This window comes from Marmota marmota, unplaced genomic scaffold (genome assembly GCF_001458135.2).
Source record: "Marmota marmota marmota unplaced genomic scaffold, marMar, whole genome shotgun sequence".
Classification (NCBI taxonomy): Eukaryota; Metazoa; Chordata; class Mammalia; order Rodentia; family Sciuridae; genus Marmota; species Marmota marmota.
The window spans coordinates 41,788,904-41,810,019 of NW_026000082.1; the positions used below are offsets into that span (position 1 = coordinate 41,788,904).

The 21,116-nt window shown below is 54.4% G+C and overlaps 1 protein-coding gene across 1 annotated transcript in view; it reads right to left on the reverse strand.

Annotated features, from left to right (window-relative positions):
* Nucleotides 1–21,103, reverse strand: part of Actl8 (actin like 8) — a 27,155-nt gene extending 6,052 nt beyond the window's left edge. The window contains exon 1 of the mRNA XM_015484803.2: nt 20,643–21,103. The gene's annotated coding sequence lies outside the window, so the exon portion shown is untranslated. The remainder of the gene's footprint in view (nt 1–20,642) is intronic.
* Nucleotides 21,104–21,116: the final 13 nt, after the last annotated feature.

Here is a 21,116-nt window from a genome sequence, read left to right on the forward strand (position 1 = left end):
GGAGGAAATGGGGGGCCAGGAGGAGGAGATGGGGGGCCAGGAGGAAGAGATGGGGGCCGGGAGGACATGAGGGAAAGGAGGAGACGGGGAGCCAGGAGGAGACGGGGGGCCAGGAGGAGGAGATGGGGGGCTGGTGGGAGGGGACTGGGGAGTTTCTTTTACACTGGAAAATTGCAAGGTGCCCAGGAGACTCTGACGGTGTCTGAGTAGGAGGCACAACTGGGAGCCACCAAGTGACGGAGATGAGGGGTCCTGGGGGAGAAGATCCGGAAGGGCCTCGAGAAGAAGCCCCAAGGTCCAGGAGAAGCAGGAGCCGGTAAAGAGGGCTGAGCAGGAGCGGCCTGGAGGGAGGCAGGGAGCCCCGAGGGAGAGGCTCTAGAGGCCAGGCCAGGAAGGCTCAGCAGGTGAAAAGGAAGAGGAGACCCCGCTGGACCACGGTGCCCTGGACAGGAGAGGGCCACGCCCCACAGGGCGGGAAATGCTGAGGGACCCTCTGAAACTGTCCCAGGACCGCCACACACAGAACAAAGAAGAGTGACGGAAGGTCAAGATCAAGGGCATGGCCACCACCGCAGTGACGTTTCCTGACCCTAGACCAGGGGAAGATCGGCTGTGGGAACCCAGGGTGGCTTCTGGTGGTGCCGGACGGAGGAAGCCCCTGACAGCCACCTCCCACAGAGGAAGACCGGAATCTGCACAAAATACACAGAGCCCCCACCCGGGGACAGAGGAGGGGCCCAGGTGATGAAGAAATTTTAATCACGAGGAAAGAGACGGGAGCCAACCAAGGTCAGGGCTCCCTCGACTCTGGGTGTGACCGGGCTCACGCCCCAGGCCACCTGCACCCCCAGGCCACCTGCACCCCCAGGCCACCTGCACAGGTGGGGACGGCCGGATGCAGGCAGCAGGGAAAGGCCCGGGCTGCACCCTGCTGCAGAGCCCCTCCCCTGGAGGCAGGACAGACTCACGTTGGAGCCAGACGAGGGGACCGAAGGCTGACACCACACAGCAAGCATTCTCCAGAAGATTCCAACAGGTCAGGGTCCCCAGCATAATGCAGACTGAGGGTCCCTTTTCCAAAATGCTTGAGACCAGGAGTGTTCTGAGTTTCAGATACTTTGTGAATCGTGGAATATCTGCATATACCTAATAAGATATCTTGGGGACAGGACCTGGGTCTAAATACGCAATTCATGAATAATTCACGTATATATCTCATACACATAGCCTGAGGGTACGATCCCACAATGGTTTTGATAACTTTGTGCATGAGACAAAGTTTCACGGTGTAGAATTTCCCAACTTTAGCCGGGCACAGTGGTGCGCACCTGTAGTCCCAGAGGCCGGGGGAGGCTGAGGCGGGAGGATTGAGAGTTCAAAGCCAGCCTCAGCAACAGGAAGGCACTAAGACAACTCGAAAGATCCTGTCTCTAAATAAAAATAGAAATTAGGGCTGGGGATGTGGCCCTGAGTTCAATCCCTGGTACCCCCCACCTCACCCAAAAAAAAAAAAAAAAAAAAGAATTTTCCAATTGTGGCATCATGCTCAAAACGTTTTGGATTTTGGAGCATTTTGAATTTTGGATTTTAAGATTAATGATGCTCAACTTTTATTTAAAATGTCCAGGTTTCAAGGTTTTATTCAACATATAAAGAACCAGGACAGAGTGACTAACTCTTAAGGCGCAAGGCAAAGATGTCAACCCTGAGATGGCCCCGGCACCGGAGTTACCAAGAGAGCAAAGCATCTGTCTTAATGTTGCTTGAACTCAATGGAAAGATGGGTGTTCTCAGAAAGGAACAGAAACTACAAATAAGGGCCTCCTGGGAATACGAGAACAGACGTAGGTGACACCTGAAAACAGTTTTAAAATCCAGCTCAGTCACAGAATAGAGACGATAGGGAGTGATTTCCCCATCAAGAGAAATCAACCAGTCTGAAGAACACAGAGAGACGAAAGGATTCATGGACGGAGCCTCAGAGACCCATGGAACAATGTATTTAAAAAAATGTCTAATTCTCCTGCTAAAGTTCTCGAATGGGAGGAGAAAATGGCTCAGTATAAAGTTTTGGAGAAATAATGACTAAAAGAATCCCCAATTGGTTCAAAGACATAAACCTTCAGATTCAGAAAGCTAAGCACACCCCAAAGAGAACAAAACCCAAAGAAAACCACAGACACACTCACTGCTGAGTACCAAAGACGTTAAAAAAAAAAAATATATATATATATATATCTATATCTCCTGAGTAGAGCCGGAGAAAAATAAAACCTGACGTACAGAGTGAGACCACTGGCATGACCACAGGTTATCGTCATGGAAACAAGTGAGGCCAGAAGGCGGCCCACGGACTTTAAAGAGTGGAAAGAAAAGGGGTGTCGGACAGAGTTCTATACCCAGCAACACTATCCCGCAGAGCAAGAAAACCTCAGAGGATTCATCACCAGCAGAATCACTTTGAAAGAAATATCCATTAATGCCCTTCAGGTGGAGGAAATCATACCAGAATGGGTACCTCCCAAGTGCAGACAGAACCACGGAAATGATAAAACTCCTGAGAAACTGTTAAAGGACACTTTCTCCTCTGAGCTGTGTGTGGCCTCTGAAAGGGGAAACTTGCAGCCACTTCTGCCCGAGTTTCTGTATACGCAGCTGTAACGCTCACAAGCCCCACAGGAAAGGAGGCGAAGGGCCCCACCTGGTTGCGAGACTTCTACCCACAGAAGTGTAAATCTTTTTTTTTTTTTGGGGGGGGGGGTTACCAGGGTTTAAACTCAGGGGCACTCGACCACTGAGCCCCATCCCCAGCCCATTTTATGTTTTATTTAGAGACAGGGTCTCACTGAGTTGCTTAGTGCCTCACTAAATTGTTGAGGCTGGCTTTGAACTCATGATCCTCCTGCCTCAGCCTCCCCAGCTACAGGGATTACAGGTGTGCGCCACTGCTCCCAACATAGATCTTAACTCTTGTGAGTCTGCTAGAGGTCAGGTATGTGTACTGTTACCCCAAGAGCAACCAATAAAAACAGAGCATATGAAGAAGAGCACCACAAAAGCAACTGATAAACTATGAGGGATACTAACAATTATTCAGCTAATTCCAAACATCACAGGGAGACAGAACAGAGGGAAAGAAAGAGGGGATGTGGAGAAGAAATTAAAATGATAGACTTTTATCTAACTCTATCAACAATTAAAATTAAACAAATGTCCCCAAAATAACACTCGAGTGGAAGGACGGAGATGGCTGGATTGTACAGAAAGATCTAACTCTGAGCTATCTCCAAGAATCCCCCACTAAATAAAACGATGAAGAATAGGTAAAAGTCAAAAATGGAAAAGGACGAGTCTTGGTCTGTTTGTGCTGCTATACCACAACACCAGAGGCTCGGTAGTTTATAAAGAAAAGAATGCATTCTATTTGGTTCATGGCTCTGGAGGCTGGGAACTCCAAGGGGGAACACTTGGAGGGGGCCTTCTTGTTGCATCATCCCCTGGCGGAAGGCAGAAGGGAGCACCCTCAAGAGCAGGACAAAGGGGCTGAAGTCATCCTTTTATCAGAACCCACTGCCTCGGGGACGCACTCACTCCTACAGTGACAGCACGAATCCATGCACGAGGATGGAGCCCGCATGCACTACCCACCCCATCAAGGTCCACCTCTCAACATCATCACGATGATGGGAATTAAGTCTCCAACACAGGAACTTCGGGGACATGTTCAAACCATTGCACCATAAAAACAAACCAAAACAAAGCTGCAGCAGCCACTCAACACCCAACAGGCAGACTCAGAGGTATTCAGTAGTAAACAAATACTGCATGAGAATAAAAGGTCCATTCACCAAGAGGACACATACACAATCCTAAGCACATCTGGATCCAAGCAAGACTTCAAAGTAGTGCGGAAAAATTTAAGAACCCACTGCTAAACCTGCAGACTGCACCTCCTCTTTCAGCAGATGCTAGAACAAGCAGACACGGCGTTTGTTCAGAAATCTCATATCTTTGCTTGTTTTCTAGCTGACATTTATAGACCACTCCAGCAAATAGCAGCCAAACGCCCACTATTTTCAAGAATGACGGGACAGCAAAGACAGGTGACATTCAAGAGCACAACACACACCTCGACCCATGTAGAAGGATCGGACCACATGAGGTATGCTCTTTGGTCTTTCAAGGAATTAAACTAGAAATTAAAAGCAGAGGGATATGGGAAGAATCTAAAGAAAACAGAGGATGAGAACAATAAAGAGAAAAAATGATTTAAGTTCAAAACAGGGTATCAGTAGGGACAAGTCGCTAAAACCAATAGCAATCTTTTTTATTTGAAAAGATCGATAAAATTGATGAATCTCAAGCTACTGGGATTACAGGTGTGGGTATTGTAACCCCAGAGCAACCAATATCAATAAAATTGATAAATCTCTGAGAAACAGAAAGAAGACACAAAGGGATGGTCACAGAAATGATGGCCCTGGGAACATGAAGGTAACAAGGGACACTATGAACAATTGTGCCTATTTATTGGACAATGGAGGTGAAATTGGGTTTTCATTATAAAACTCAAAAAAAAAAAAAAAAAAAAAAAAAAAAAAAAAAAAACTAAAACCCAGGCCCAAAGAGTTTCACTGGAAAATTCTATTAAACATTTAATGAAAAATAAATGCTAATAAAACATAATCTTTTCCAGAAATCAAAAAAGAGGCCAAACATCCCAACTCATTTTGTGAGGCCAACATTACCCCAAACCAAAAGCATAGATATTTCAAAAAGGAAGAAAAGAAGGAAATAAGAAAACTATAAACTAAAATATCTCATGAAGATATAAAAATTAACCAAGTTTGGGCAATTCCAGCCACATGTAAAAAGAATGATCTACGCTGATTAAATGGGACTTACCCCAGGAATGCAAGGCTGGTTTGACTTTTTAAATTGATGTGATTCAACCTACTAACAGACCAAAGAAAACCAACAACATGAGCACCTCACTAGATGCAAAAACCAATGGACAAAATTCTGCGTACATTTATAATAAGAATCTTCAACTACTAGGAATAAAAGGGAATTTCCTTAGCCTAACAAATGACATCTGCAAAAAACCTACAGCTGACATATATAATAAAGGAAAATGGAATACTGTCTCTCCAAAAATGGGAACAAGATAAGAATGTCAACACTTACCCCTCATTTTCATTCTACATTGAACTAGAAGTCCTAGCCACTGCAATAAGGCAAGAAAAAAAAAAGAACATAAAATTGGAAAGGAAAAAATAAAACTATCCCTATTGCAGAAGATATAATTGTGTTTGTAAAAAATCCCAAAGTATCTACAAAAAAAAAAGATTCTAGAACTAATAAGTGAGTTTGACCAAGTCACAGAATATGAGTTTAATATTTTAAATCCACTTATATTTTATATTCTAGCAATAAACTGCTACAAATCAATTTCTAAATATCATTTATAATAGCATCAAAACCATGAAACACTTTGGTATAAATCTAACAAAACATATTATTATAAAATATGATGAAAACGATGATAAAAAAATCAAAGAAACCTAAATATAGAGAGATGTTGTGCTCATGGATGAGAGGATCCAATAACAAATGTCATTTCTCCCTCAGATAACATCAAATATCAATTCCCATCAAAATCCCCACGGGATTAGTTCTAGATTTCATCAAGCTGGTTCTAAAATTTACCCATGAAGGCAAAGGAATTAGAAGAGCCAAAATAAGTTTGAAAACGGACAAAGTTGCAAGACTCAGACTGTCTGGCTTCCAGGGCCACTGTCGATCCACAATGATCCAGACAGTGTGACCTTGGTACAAGGATCATCCCATGGGCAGTGGGAAGCGCAGGGCCCAGGATGACTCAGCAAGGACAGCCTGCTGATTTTAACAAAGGTCAAAGGGCAACTCGGAGAAGAAAAGATGGTCTTTTCAAGAGCGTGCAGGAAAAACGGGACTCTTTGTGCAAAACAATAATAAAACTCACCTAACCCCTTCCTTGCCTCCTCTACCAAAAAAAATTCACTCAAAATGAATCATGAAAATTATAAATATAAAACAGAAAACTGTAAAATTTCTAGAAGAAAACATAAGAGAAATATCTTTGTGACCTTAGATCTAAGAATTTCTAAATATTCTTAGACTGAACACCCAAAGTGCAAGAAAATGATGCTACGTCAAAATTCAAAGCTTCTAGCCGGGTGTGGTGGCACACACCTGTCATCCCAGAGGCCGGGAGGCTGAGGCAGGAGGATCGCAAGTTCAAAGCCAGCCTCAGCAACGGCGAGGCGCTAAGCAACTCAGAGAGACCCTGTCTCTAAATAAAGTACAAAATAGGGCTGGGGATGTGGCTCAGTGGTTGAGTGCCCCTGAGTTCTATTCCCAGGACTGCCCCCCTAATATTTAAAACTTCAAAATTCTATTATGAGAATAAAAATCAAAGCCACTGACATAGAGAAAATAACTACAAATCACACATCTGAAAAGGACTTGGACCCAGAGTATATAAAGAACTATCAAAATCAACAATAAGGAAAAAGCCTTACTTTTAAAAATGGTCAAAAGATTTGCAGTTCATCAAAGAAGTTATGTAGATGTTAATAACCACATGAAAATGTTAAATATCGTTAGTCATTGGGGAAATGCAAATTAAAACCATAATAAGATACTGGTACATACCTGTTAGAATGGTGTAGACAGCCAGGCTGGTGCACACCTGTGATCCCAGTGACTCAGAAGGCTGAGGCAGGAGGATTGCAAGGTCAAGGCCAGCCTCAGCGGACTAGTTAAATCTATCTCAACATAAAAAGGGCTGGGAATGTAGTTCAATGGGAGAGCACCTCCAGATTCAATTCCCAGTAACACACACACACACACACACACACACACACACAAAGAATGGCTTAGAAAACAATTTCAAAGGGTGATACCAGCTGCTGATGGGGATGTGAAGGAACTGGAAGCCTCGTGCATTGTCCATGGGAATATAAAGTGTTCATTCTTAAGAACCATTTAAAAGTTTCTTCCGAAGTCAAACATGTACTTACCACACAATCCATCAATCCTATTCCTAAGTATTTACACAGAGAAATAAGAGTTATGGTCACACAAAGCCTCTCATACCAACATTGGTTGAGGCTTTATTCATAATCACTAACTGCAGGAAATGACGCCAGTGTGCACTGGTGAGGGGGTAAACTAACTGTGGCACATCCATTCAATGGCATACTACTCAGCTATGAAAAGGAATGAGCTGCTGACGTACACCTCCACAAGGATAACTCTCAAAATCAGCACGCCCAGTGAACACCAGGGTTGCAGACCCTGGGTCCCCACTACTATGACATTCTTTCTTTTCTGTACTAGAGGCTGAACCCATGGCCTGGCACATGGTAGGCAAGTGCTCTACCACTTTGCTACATCCTCAGCCCTAGGGGACACTCTAAAAAAGGCAAAGCAGCAGTTACAGGAGAGATCAGCCATTGCCAGGGGCTGGGGCTGGGGGAAGGGTGGACACACCAGGGCAGGAGGACGGTGGGGTGATGGAACTGTATTGCAATTGGATTGTGATGGTCATTACACACCAGAATATGTTTGTCCAAAGTTAGGACTTTACACCCCAAACAGCGAGTCCCACTGCATGCGAATTTCTCATTAAATTTTACTTTATTTTTCAGGGTTGGAGATGGAACTCTGGACCTTGTGCGTGATCGGCAACCACACCCCCAGACCTTTTCATTTTTTTTTTATTTTGAGACAGGGCCTCACTGAGTTTCTTAGGGCCTCAGTAAACTGCTGAGGCTGGCTTTGAGCTCATGATCCTCCTGCCTCAGCCTCCTGAGCTGCTGGGATGACAGACGTGGGCCACCGCATCCGGCTCTATAGTAAATTTTTTTAAGGGACCTTTTTGGGGACAGTTGGTAAGATCTGAATGTGGGTCATATTGTGAATGTCAAGTTAAAACCACGATCCTGTGGTCTTTAAAAAGCACATCCTGAAGTTGAAGGTGCCCTACGAAGTATTTATAGGTGACGTGTCGTGTGGTTCACTTTCAAGTTGATCAAGCAAAAAAAAATCAGCAGTTTATAGAAGAAGTGTCACGGCAAATGCAGCCAGAAGATGATCCCCAGGGACCGCCGGGCAGGGGGCCCGGAGAGCGAGTGCCCCCGCGGCTCCGGCACCTCCTGGAAGCATGAAGTGTCTGTCAAACCAAAGGCCTTTAGGAAAAGAAGGGAGGGGACAGATGGCCCTGTAGGACAGACGGCGCCACCGAGCTCTGCTGTCAGAGACCAACGCCCAGGAGGACGGGGCCTTGGAGGTTGGTGGTTTTTTAAGTGAGATATAAAGGGACCGGTTCTCTACTGATGGCAGTGACCCAGGCCAGGCGGAAGCTGGACAAAGCAGAGCAAAGCGCAGCTGACCCACGGGGCGGCTGTGGCCAGGCCTCTGCGGACTCCCCAGCACCACGGGCCTCTACTGTCTTCCCGGCCCCCAGCCTCTCTGTGCTGTCCTCCGCCCTAGGACCCCCTGCACCCTCCCACCTGACCCTGCACTGGACAGGCCACCTGTCCTTGCTGCTCCTGTCCTTCCAGCAGGCACTGTGGCCTCTCCGGCAAGGCCTCCCTGCCCACTCCCCTCGGGGCCAGGCCACGTCCTCAGAGCCCTGATCAGGACACTCCGCCGCGCCCTGGGCCTTCTGGCCGGGGTCCATCCCCCCGGGGACCCCCAGCACAGGCACATGGCTCAGCCAGGCACAGGGCCTCGGGGTGGACAAGGCCACGTTCGTGTTGACTCCCTGTTCCCAGCACACAAGGGCCACCTTGTTAAGTCAGTTTGTGTTGGATGAGTCAATTGTTAGAAATACCCTGGTTTGCTGGCAGCGTGAGGCGGGTGCAGGTGGGCGGCGTCCTGGTCCCACCACGAGGGTCTTCGCAGGCTGCTGGTTACTCTCCTGCTCAACACCCCTCAACGGCGACCACTGCCCACAGAGGAAGCCCAAACTCAGGGCAGCGAGCCCAGCCCGCCAGGCGCTGCCCAGGGCTCGCCTCCGCCCTCCGTGCCCAGCCCCTGAAGCACAGCCACGGGGAAGTATTTACCAGGAGAGAATGTCCCCTTCCTACTGTGCCCTCTGCCCGAAATTCCCGCCCACGTATTATCTCACTTAATCTGCAGTCGACGCAATGACCAGGGGCAGCCTCGTCTCCAGTTTGCAGGTAGGAACACTAAGGCTTAGTGGGGACAAGGAACCGGCCCCAGGCCAGCCGGTCCACGGTCGGCCAGGGTCAAAACGCACCCCTGGGCATCCAGAGCCGAGCTCTTCCCCGCGGCCTTGGCTGCCCCTGTGCCTCTGCCTGGGGACAGCAACCTCTCTCAAGGACACAGGGTACAAAACCTTCAGGCACGTGGGCTCTTGTCCGTCTGCAGAGCCCTGCTCTCTGCCTCCTGTGAAGGCCCATGGGGCCCCTCAGCCCTGCCTGGGGTGGGCTCTCCAGAGGCCCCCTGGAGGCTCCTGCAGGGCCCCTGTGAATGGCTCTGTGGTTGGAGCCACTTTCCAGAACTTTCCCTGACCCAGCTTTGGTGTCTGCAGCCTTGCTGACCCCAGACGGCCTCAGAGGCAGACAAAGCCTCGTCTGGTCTCCACTCTAGTGTATCCATGGCCATTAGTGACCCCAGGGTCCCCTGTAAACGAGGAAGAGGAAGCGGAAGGGCAGAGTCAGAGAGGGAACCAAGAAGATAAGGAGGGGGCCGCAAGCCAAGGACGGCAGGCGGCCTCGGGAAACCAGAAGAGGCCAGAAAATGGGCCTTCCCTACGGCCTCCAACTAGAACAAACCCCTGGCAACACCTGGATGTTAGCCTAGCGGGACCCTCGTGCTCCTGACCCCCGGGACCGTAAGATAACTCGCGTGTTTCACGCCCTGGGTAAGTTGTTACAGCAGCTGCCGGGGACTCGTGTGGACGCAGAAGCAGCTCCCAGGTACGTCCTGCTCGGAGCTCAGCCGGGCACAGGGCCCCAGGGCAGGACTGAAAGGCCGGCCCTGTCCCAAACGCCCTCCCCTTGCTTCCTGCGGCAGAGTCACCTGAGGCCACCTGGGCCCCGTGTGGCCACCAGGTGAGACCAAACGTTCCATCCCAGGCCGGGCGCACCTGCCTCCCTGCACCGAGTGGACCTCGGGGCTCCAACTGGCCGAGAGCTGGCCCCGCCCCCCAGAGCAGGGAGAGCCTGTGGGGGCCGAGGTGAATTTGATCTTCCCGAGAGGAGCTGGGCTCAGGGTGTCCCCACTGAGAAGGGGGAGAGGGACGGGGAAGGAGAGGGACATCAAATTTTCATGAGGGGACGGCAGGGTCCTAATTACTTCTTGTCTTAACCTCATTGTACCTGGAGGTGTCTTAAGGCGGCTCTCCCTGGCAGGAAGGATTGATTGATCGCCTCTTGTCATTCAAAACCCTGATTAATGTAGAACTAACCAGTCGTTCTGAACTCCAGGGAATTAATCACTTCAGTGTGGGAATTACTCAATAAACCGTTCAAACATGCAATAAACCAAGCCATTAAAAATTAATTGCTCGACATCTCGGCCATGTAAACAGGGCTAATAAGATCCTGGCAGCCCTGAGCGAGGAGAGAGAGAGGAGGAGGAGGAAGGCAATGCTCCTGACCAGCTGCCCCAAGGGCCAGAGTGGACACTCCAATGTCCAGGGCACGCATCATGATCATCCAGGATGGGTGACCTCGGGTCCCTGGGACAGGACGAGGCAAGTGTGAGAGAGGGAGCCCTCACTGAGATGCCAGGAGTAGGGGGCCAGCAGGGTTGCCATCCGGCACCAAATGTTTATTGAGCACCTACTTTGTGTGCCAGGCGCTGCTCTGGGCTCCGTAGGCCTAGCCGTGAACAAAGACAGGGAGGTGAACCTGGGCGTGGGGGTGTTCTGAAGAGACGGGAAACACATTGTCTCATAAAGCAGTGGGGATACAGCACCATCAGTTCAAGGACAGGAGAGTCCCTGCTGCAGACGGGCTGACCCTAACAAAGCTTCTCTGAGAGGAGCCTCCCAACCAAGACCAGAGAGAAGGGGGGCCCAAGGCGCAGTTGTCCAGGGAAAGGCGTTCCGGGCAGAGGTCTCAGCAGATGCCAAGGCCCTGAGGAAGGGGTCACGGGGTCGGGTGAGCAACCGAGGCCCCAGAGGGGTGGGCTTTCCCCAGGTTTGAGGAGGCCGCAGTGGGGAGCCCAGCACGCTCTGGGGCCTCACGGGGAAATGGCGGACTCCAGCTTGGCTCATAAGGAGATGCTGAGACACTGAGGGTCTCTGCGCAGAGACGAGGGGGGTGACGTCCCTCCTGCGCGTCAGGAGAGTCGCAGTGGTCTTGGGTGGAGGGCAAAGGTGGCAGAGGGCAGACAGTGAGGAGAAGCCGCCGCGGGCCCTGCAGTCTGTGTCCCACCCCGGCCAGCGGCACCCTGTGGACCTGCCCCCCACGCCCAGCTTCTTGGGTTGACCAACTCTCGACTCGGGTGCAAACCCACCCCAGGACGGTGACTGGCTCACGGGGGAACGCGTGACCCAAGCCAAGGCAATGAGACCTCAGGACGCTGGTGAGGGCTCGGGGAGGGCCTCCCTCCCTCTCTGTACTCCAGGCTCCGGAAGAACCCGTTTCCTCTTGTTCAGCCCGAGGTGCCAGCTCCAAGTCCCCCGCACATGACAGTCACATGGTGGCAGCCTGGGGATGAAGCTGGCCCGTGGAGAAGGACGTCACCGAGGAATGAGGCCACAGGTCACGGCTCCGTAGCAAACCACTCCTGAGCTGCACACGTCCGGGTCCATCCCTCGCCTCGTTTTACTGTCGTCAGGTGAGGGCTTGGACAGTGGCCCTCAGGACCCCTAGCCTGTTGCGGAGGCCGTAGGTCAGAGAGCCCTGGGCCGCGTCGTTAAGTTTCCAATGAACAGATATGAAAACTGAGGACCGGAAGTCTAAGTTGTCCAAAGGCAGACGGAGGAATGTGCAAGACCGAAATCTGAACTGTCCTGAGCTGAGCCCTCCGTCTGCCCTAAAATCCCAGGATCAGCGGCCGGGCTGACCGGCCGAAGGCGGTCCCCTCGCAGGCCCAGGCAGACCTCACGGCAGGAAGAGTGCTCGGGGGCCGAGGGGCACCATGGGAGGATCTCCACACACTTCACCATCAGCAGCTCAGCCTGATCAGCACAGGATGAGAACTCAGGGCAGCGGCTGAGGGTCCTGGCCACCCGAGCTCCCCTCTCCCATCCCGGCCCCGCTGTGCCCGTGGAGGAGGACCGGTTGACACTGAGTCTTAGGTTCAGAGGGGCCAAGACCTGTGGGCTGAGGCTTGGTCCCCGGCCCAGGGCACAGGGGGCGGTGGTGGAGGCTCCAGGTGGAGGTTCCGGTGGTTGGAGCCCCTCCTTTCTCTGTTGGCTGCGATGAGGGGCGGCCTCCCTGTCCCCACCCCACCCCACCCCGCCACCTTGAGCTGCTCAGCACAGAACCAAAGGCCCCCAGGCCAAGCGACCATGACTGAAACCTCTGAATCTGGGCCAAAATAAAACTTTCTCCCTTATACGCTGCTTATCTCGGGTAGTTTGTCACAGTGACAGTAAGCTAACGCTGTTGCAGATTAGAAGAAGCCAGGAGGGGGACAGGGGCCAGGGGCCAGGACTGTGAACCTGGGGAGACCAAAGGGAATCTTTCCTTCCCCTGCAGGGCCTCCGAGAGGCCACAGATGTAAAACCAGAAAGCTTCCAGGAAAATGTAAGATGCCAATGTTGATTAAAAAAAAGAAAACAACGTGAGCGGACTAAACTACGAAGGAAAAGGAAAAGGCGTCGAAGGTGCCCCCGCCTCCCGGCCTCGGTCCCAGATGGCTCTGTGCAAGGTGACTTCTAACAACTGGGTCGTCCCCAGCTTACACGGAAGGAAAGCCACAGGCTCCTCTACGAGGTGGGGTGAGCTGAATTCCAAACACAACAAGGGTCGAGTAAGCGGAGAAACCCAGGCCGACCTCACCCGGGAACAGACGGCAGCCCGGAGTCCGGCAGCCAATTCTAGCCAAGAGAGACGTGGCGGGGCGAGCGGCACTGTCCCGGGGCCCGGGCACGGCCACGGAGGGAAGCGGCCCCTCCTCCTGGTTCTCTTAGGCTCCACGTGGGGCAGCGGAGGTCCCTGGGGTCACAGAGAAGGAACCGAACCAGGGGCGTCCACAGCAGCCCTGTGAGGCGGGGCAGGGACAGTCTGAAGCCCGGGATATGCCGAGCTCTAAAAGGAACAAGGTGCGAACCTAAAACCGTGAGCGCCCCTGGCTCCTAGGTCAACGCTGACTGCTAGAGTCTGTTTATAAAGGGTAAATTAATCTAATTTTTTTTTTTTGAGACAGGGCCTCATTAAGTTGCTGAGGTTGGCCTCCAACATAGGTCCTCCTACCTCGGCCTCCCAGGTTGCTGGGATGACAGGGGCACACCACTTGATTTTAAATTTTTTCATTGGTTTATATTTTGCCTGCTAATGTTTACAGATAATTTCGACTCCTAGATGAACACATTTTGAAAGCTTGAGAAATTCCTCTTTTTAAGATATGACTTTGACTCCTAAGAGGTAACTTTGAAGATAATCACATTTTTTAAAAACTCCTTTATAGCATCGCTGTACACAGAGCAAAAACTGAAGAGAAGGAAAAAACAAGACCTTTTCTTTTCAGCATCAGGGAGGCTGTACGGCGGAGCCACATCCCTGTCCTTTTTATTTTTTTATTTTGAGACAGGATCTAAGTTTCTGAGGCTGACTTTGAACTCGTGATCCTCCTGCCTCAGCCTCCGGAGCCCCTAGGTTTACAGTGTGCACCTCACACCCAGCCTAAAACAACTTGATTATATCAAAATTCATTTTACTGAAGATAAGAAGTTTTTTGGAGTGAGTATGTAGCTTGTGAGTCACAGATGACCTTGTTACTCATCCAAATATTTCCGACTTAGAACAGGCCACGCCCCAGCCCCTGCTACCTGTGAGGGGCAATAATAATTCAATTGGGTCGTGTTGGCATCTGTGTAGATTTTATCCTTATCAAGATGCACTTCTCAGACGGGAGGACAAACATGTTTTATCAGTCTGTTAGCTTATGTGGTAACTGTAAATGTCGAGAACTGGTGTGTATGTGCCACTTGTGCTCTTTCCCTGGCCCTACAAATGCAAGAGTCGGGCCTAGCCAGCTGTGTCGCTTTGGGCAAATTAACCAGCCTTTCTGTGCCTACCATGTCTCGTCTGTAAGAAGGAGACAGTGAACAGCGCCCAGCTCTGTTGGGAGGTTCTAGAAAGTGAGCATCCATAAGACCACGGACAACACAACTGGCCCACAGAAGGGGCATTGTGAGAGCTTTCCGGCAGAGGAAGGGTTTCGCCCACGAGTGCAAAAATTATTTCCGTCGACCGACAAAAGCATTTGATCAAATTTCACATCCAATTTATTTTTAAAAACTCAAACAAGGAATTGAAGAGAATTCCTTTAACTGGGCAAATGCGACGGAGCAAAACCTACAGCAAAGGCCGTCCCGGGGGAGACCCTTGGCCCAGGGCTCTATAGGATTAGGAGGAGGCGGCCAGCCTGTCACCGCCGCCCCGTCCCCACGTCACTCTGGACGTCCCGCAAACGCAGAGCCACCACAAGGAAAGTGCAAACCCACAAGAAGCTAGAAAAAGAGCCAGAGGGTCTGAGCACATCCTGGAGGGTGGCCTGGCCACTCCCAGCCCTGTCCACACCGAGGACCCGCCCAGAAGGCGGTGATCAAGGGCAAACAGCAGCTCTGTGAAGGGACCCCGTGCCCAAGACGCATGGAGAAAGTGACAGAGGAGGAGACTGAACGTCCTTTTAGCACTGTCCCCTGGCAGCTCCCCAGTGACGTGGGACCCTCTGGCAATTCCATGACAATCACCCAGCGGCTTCCAGAGAAGGAGCTACCAGGGCGACCTTCACCAGGCGAAGGAAGGTCCCCGACGGCATGACCTCACGGAAGAGCAAAGCCAGGGCTCCCAGGGACCGTGGGGTGTCCCAGGGACCGAGGGGTGTCCAGGGACCGAGGGGTGTCCCAGGGACCGAGGGGTGTCCCAGGGGTGCCATGGTAACAACAGCCAGGCCCCGAGGGAAGACAGAAACCAAGGAGGGAGGGAGGTGGCGCGCAGAGAGGCCCCGTGACGGGGAGGCCGACGCGCTGTGCCGGGGACCCCTGAAGCCAGGGGACAGCGCAGGGTGTGGGTGGGCGGATCCGATTTCCAGGGTGCAGAGGAACTAAGCCGTACACCTGTTCCCCACAGACACCCCCATCCCGCGGCTTCAAGTCCGCCATGCAAAGGTGAAGCAAGCCGGACTCGGCACACGCCTATAACCCCCCAGTTCTGGAGGCTGAGGCAGGAGGATCCCAAGTTGGAGGCCAGCCAGTCAACAGCCTCCAGCCAACCAACAGCTCGGCCCGATCATGACAAGACGGAGAACTCACACGGGCAAATGCTACGCAGCAAAACCCACAGCAGAGGCCGAACCGTCCGGGGGAGACTGAGCCCCCCTCGCCCATCCCACCCGGCTGCGCCCTCGGAGGAGGAGCAGGTGACTCTGAGTCTTGGTTCGGAAGGGCCCTGAGTGGCTTAGGGAGACCCTGTCTCTAGACGAAATAAAAAGGGCTGGGGCTCAGGGGTGGAGCACCCTGGGTTCCGCCCCCTGTACCGAAAACACAAATGAAAGTAGAAATAAAAAGTAAAACGATAAGGCAAAGGGGGAAGAGGGTGGGCTCTCTGGCCTTGGCAGCGGAAAGGGCGTCTCAGTCCAGCAGGGGCCAGCCGCTGGCACCTCTCCAAGGCCAGGGGCGGGCAGCACCCTGAGCGGAGCGTCTCTGTTCAGGGAAAGATGCCTTCAAGAAAGTTCCAGAGAGAGGATCCGGCCTGTGTGGGGGCCGGGGGCCAACCCGAAAAACGGGCCCAAGGACGGGGAAGGGGGCCCCGTAGGACCCGTCCACCCAGAGGGCAGCCGTCCCAGCCACCAGCCAGCGCCAGAGGTGCCCGGTCCTGCGCCGTCAGTGGTGCATGGCAAAGCCACCAGCTGTCCCCCCCCCCCCGGGGACGGAGGAAGCAGAAGATCCCTGGTGCCGCGGAGGCGGACGGGGGCTCCAGCCCTGGGGTCGAGCCAGGCCTGCTGCACGGGCCCTGCCTGTCCCCCAGCCGCCCGCCTACCCCCAGAGAAACCAAGGGCTCCTCACCGTCACACCACTTAACTGTCCCCAGAAAACCCGGACCGTCCCCTCCAGGAGAGGAGTGAGGTTCTCGCGGGGGACACCAGGTGGGAGAAGCCGGGAGAGCCATGCCCAGGCCCGCGGGCTTCCGGAAGGTTCCCCCAACGACTACGTTCTGCAGGGGGTGAGAGGAGGTCCCAGGTGCTGGATGAGCTGGAGAAATGCTGTGTCCCTCGCCCTGTCCCCCTGACAGAGTCACAGTGCTCAAAGACAATATTACTGACCCCAAGGAGCCCGTTAGCACAGTCACAGACCCCTCCTTTGGGGACAGGTCGCATCCACCAAGCAGGACTTAGAAAAGCCACGTGTCACCAGGTCAGATCCAGGCGCTCAGAGAGGGACACTTAGCTCCAGGTGGCCACACAAGGGCCTCAGCCACCATCAACAGCCACCAAGGATCAAGTGTGGCAGGCCCGGGAGACCCCAGCCTGGCCCTGTCCCAGTGTCCTGGGAGGTGGCTGCTGCCCTCCACCTGTGGGGGTTCCAAAGCTGCGTCTGCAGGACATCAGGGACAGGGCAGGGACCCGTCGCAGGGAATGGTGCACAGGGCAGGGGGCTCGGGAGGGCCCCGCAGGCCAGAGCACCCCCGGGTCACAGGAGGCCCCCCCACGCGGCCTCCCTCTGTGCAGCGTGGCCACCCACCCAGGGCAGCCCTGTTCCTCCCCTGATCCCCCGGGAACCGGAGTCTCCCTGGGCTCCGTCACTGGGGCAGCTGGGGTCCCTAGGGCCTGCACCCACTGCTGACCCACACCTGCAGCTGGTGGGGCACCCAGGAGGGAGGTCACTTCCCCCTTTATCATAAAGGCCCCAGGACTGTGGGGATTCAGCCGCAGCAGGAAGGGGCGTGGGGTGACGCTGCGCCGTGCCCATGTTCCTGACAGACAAACAGCTGGATGCCCAGATTCATCTCGAGGCTGGGACAGCAGCACTTCAAACCCAGCAGGTCCCCGTGTCCCCTGACCACCTTGAACTTGAACAAGACAGTCAGCCATCGTTGGCAATCGGGGGGGACGAGGTCCTCCGAGGGTCCACATCTCTGGTGCCCAGTGACGGATGGCACAGAGCCGCCCTTCCTTCTCCCTCCTCCCCACCGGCCGGGCCCCAGGGAATCGCCGCTGGCTTCCAGGTGCAGCTGCAGCCCCGGCCCCGGTTCCCGCTCAAGGAAGTTCCTGTTTTTATTGCTCCTAAATCTTTTCTGGGGCATCTAACGCTCAGTCCCAAGTACGAGGGAGGGAAACTAAAAATAGAGGGTCATTTGCATTCGCGCACACCTGTTCTGTTTCCTCCATCCTTACTCAATCTTCACTCATCTTCACTCATCCTTACTCAAACCCTGCAAGGAAGAGCGCTCGCCGCGGAGGACGCGGGCTGAGCCAGGCGCACCACCTGTGAGAGCGCAGGGAAACCAGCCAGGGGACCCGAGGACACGCAGGGCTGCTGGATCGGCAGCTTCTAGGAGGTGCCCTTCCCGGCTTCTTCATGGCTTCTGCCAGCTGGAATGCAGATGTGATGGCAAGCTCCAGGAATCCTCTTGGAACATGAAGGATAGAAAGAATAGAATCCGTGGCACAGCTGGAGAGCAGGACGCTGGGTCTTCGGAGACCGTGGGACCCCAGCACTGACCCCTCTACAGACCATCCGAACATGAGAGGAGGGCAACTTCTGAACTGTTGAAGCCTCTTATTTGGGATCTTCTGCGTTCACCTAAAGCTGACATGGGGACCTCTACGGCAGAGGTCATCTGCAGACCGCCCTAGGACCTCAGCACGCACAGGGCTGGAGGGCTTGTCCAGTGTCACTGATCGCCTCCAGCCCCTCCTTCCATGCCCAAGAGAGGTTCTGTTTTCGAAGATGATTTTCTGACAGGTGAAGCCTGGGCAGGGTGTGGGGGATCAACATGCTGGGTGTGTACACTGCCCTCGATGTCCCCTCTGATGGCAACATTGGCTTATGGCCCCCAGGGCTTCAGGTAGAAGTTTAGGATGCTGCACGACTTCATGCAGTGGAAACAAAGAATACAGCATAGAGCAGGGAAATGGGAAGAGACCAGGAAAAACTGTATACCTACAGCATTTGACTGAGCTTCCTAGCAGCCAAAGCAAAGAGGGAAACAGTCAGCTCATGACGACCACTGATTGCTCAGTGCCTATTTTCTAGGCTTCAAGGTCTGAAAGTCATTGCTTCTATGGGGCCAGTGCCCTGAGGGGACAGTGCCACTGATGGACAATGTCAGTGTGAGTCCCAGTGTCAACTGCAATGACGAGTCTTGCTGCAGAATCCTCCCAACAATCCTGGGTACAGTGGCCAGTCTTCAGTCCCATTTTACAGATGAGACCCAGACAAAGGGAGTTAGTAATTCTGCCCTCGGTCACGGTCACACAGCAGGGAGAGGGCGGAGCCGAGATTCCTGTCCTGGAAGTCACTCTCCACAACCCAGGCTCCTCCCCACAGGCCGTGGGTGAGTCAGACCTGGGTTCAAATCTCACCTACCACCTACTGCCGAGCAGCCCTGGGCAGGGGCCATACCTCTCTGAGGTCCTGTTCTCTCCTGTCCATGGGAACAATCCCATGGATCGGGCAGCGGGGCCAGAGAGAGAAACGTGGTGGACGCTCCCTGGTGCCCCGGGCCAGTCAGAGCCAGAGGAGGGGGAGGAGGCCCAAGCACCCCCAGACTCCAGAAGGAGCCGGCCCTGGGGTCAGACCTGCCCCTTCCCGACCCCGATCAGGAGGTGGCAGAAGCAGCCAGACACCACCTGTCCCCAAACATGCTGCACTGAGAGCAGGTCCCACGGAGGCACAGGTGACAGGACAGAGGGGCCAGGGGCCAGGAGGACCCTCCCAGGGAGGAGCCTGGGAGTGGGCGGGGCCAGCACACACCTGGGCAGGTGGCCCCGCCCTCTGCACCTGCCTGGCCTCCGTGACCGGCCGCCTCCTCCCGCGTTCCCCAGGAGCCTGGACAGGCTGGGGGACAGCAGGCGCATCCAGGAATGGCCAGAAAGTGGGGAAACCTGCCCGAGGACACGGAGGCCGGAGAAGGGACGTCCTGAAGGTGCCCAAGACAGGCAGGCGGGAAACAGCAAGGCCACTGGCCACGGCCACCCCAAAGCCAGAGACTGGGCTCCTTTCCAGCCCAGGGCACAGGGCAGTCCCCTGCAGGAACGTCCAGGCCTGCCCGGGGACGGCCACCTCCATTCCCCGCTGGCTTCTCACGGAGGAGAGCACCCCCCCGACCAGCAAGGGAGCCACAAGACGCCACCGCCCAGGCTGCACCGCCGGCCAGCAGGGGAGCTAGTGGCCCGCACATGGTGGCCCTGCTCTGTGCTTCCTGGGCGAGAGGCCCTTCCACCCGAGGACGCAGAGTGACCCGGACGGTCCCTCCCACCCACGGCCACCCCTGCTCAGCACCCAGGACCCTCACAGGGAGGACAGTGTCAGGCAGACAGAGAGGACAGCTCCGGCTCAGGACACCACGCCCTCCGTGGACACTCGCGGGTCCCTGTCCACCCACCCCACAGCTGTCCATCTGACGCTCCCCGCCTTCAGTCAGCCACCTCCCTGGGCCGGTGGCAGGACAGGGTCCTCACAGGGCAGGAGGCCCGGAGCCAGACTCGAGGCTCCCTCCAGTCCCCCGAGCGATGGCCACGTGCGATTCCGGGGGACACTACACGTGAGCACAAGAAAGGCTAGGTGCCCGCCCACGCCAGACGCCAGCGGAGGACCCTTCTGGACATCTACAGGCAGGGCCCAGGGTCACACAGTGGCCCCGGGGACAGAGGGGGGTGTCCACACGACGGCAGAACCAGCCTCAGCCCCTGAACCCAACTCCCAGCCACAGCTTCCCTGTCCCTCAGGAAGGGCCAAGACACATCGTCCCGAGGAGGTGACAGTCAGGATGCCGGGAGCGGGAAGGCACCGAGTGGGGCGTCTGCCTACAGTAGGAGCCTAATAAGTGCTGGGTTCACCTCCCTTCAGCTCCCACCAAAGCACTGAGCTCCCTCTGATGCTGAGAAGGGGCGACGGGGCGCCTGGTCCCCGTTCTGGCCAGTGTCACCGGTGACCAGGTCCCGAGGGGCGGACCCCAGCCGGGCAGACCCGAGCCTCGCAGGGGCGGAAGCCGGGGAACGGGGTGCGTCTCCGGTGGAAGCAGCCGGCTGCGGCGAGCTGGGACCCCCCTCATGTGATGAGCTGTGACACTAATCAGGGCTCCGTCCCCCGGGAGCCGACAATAATGATTAATGGGGTTAAATATAGCCGGGCGGGATCAGGCGCCATGAATAAACATCAGCCGGGAAATCAGCCGCTTCCCCCGCACCCCACAGCCTGATCCCCCGGGAGGAGCTGCGGGTACCTGCCTCTCCAGGGCGCCCACCCCGTCCCCGGGGGACCCCAGCCAGCAGGACACGGGACGGCCGCGGAGGTGGCGGGCTGGAGACAGGGGGCTGGGTCCCCAGCTGCGCAGCCTCGGGCTGGACAACTCCCAGCCTGACCGCAGCTTCTCCTCTGGACCGATGGAGAGGAGGTGAGGGCCGGGCACCTAGGAAGCACTCAACAGTGTGAGCGCCTTCGCCTCCTGCAGCCCCACGGAGCTGTGAGACCCAGAACAGTGACGCAGCCTCTCTGAACCCACATTCCTCGCCTGCAGAACACAGGCCTGAAGTCTGCCTGGGGAACAAACGGGGTTCGGGACACACCTACTGCGTGGTCAGCACCTGCATCCCTCCTCCCACAGAGATGTCCTCCCACAGAGACCTCCTCCCACAGAGACCTCCTCCTACAGAGACCTCCTCCTAGAGAGACCCTCCTCCTACAGAGACCTCCTCCT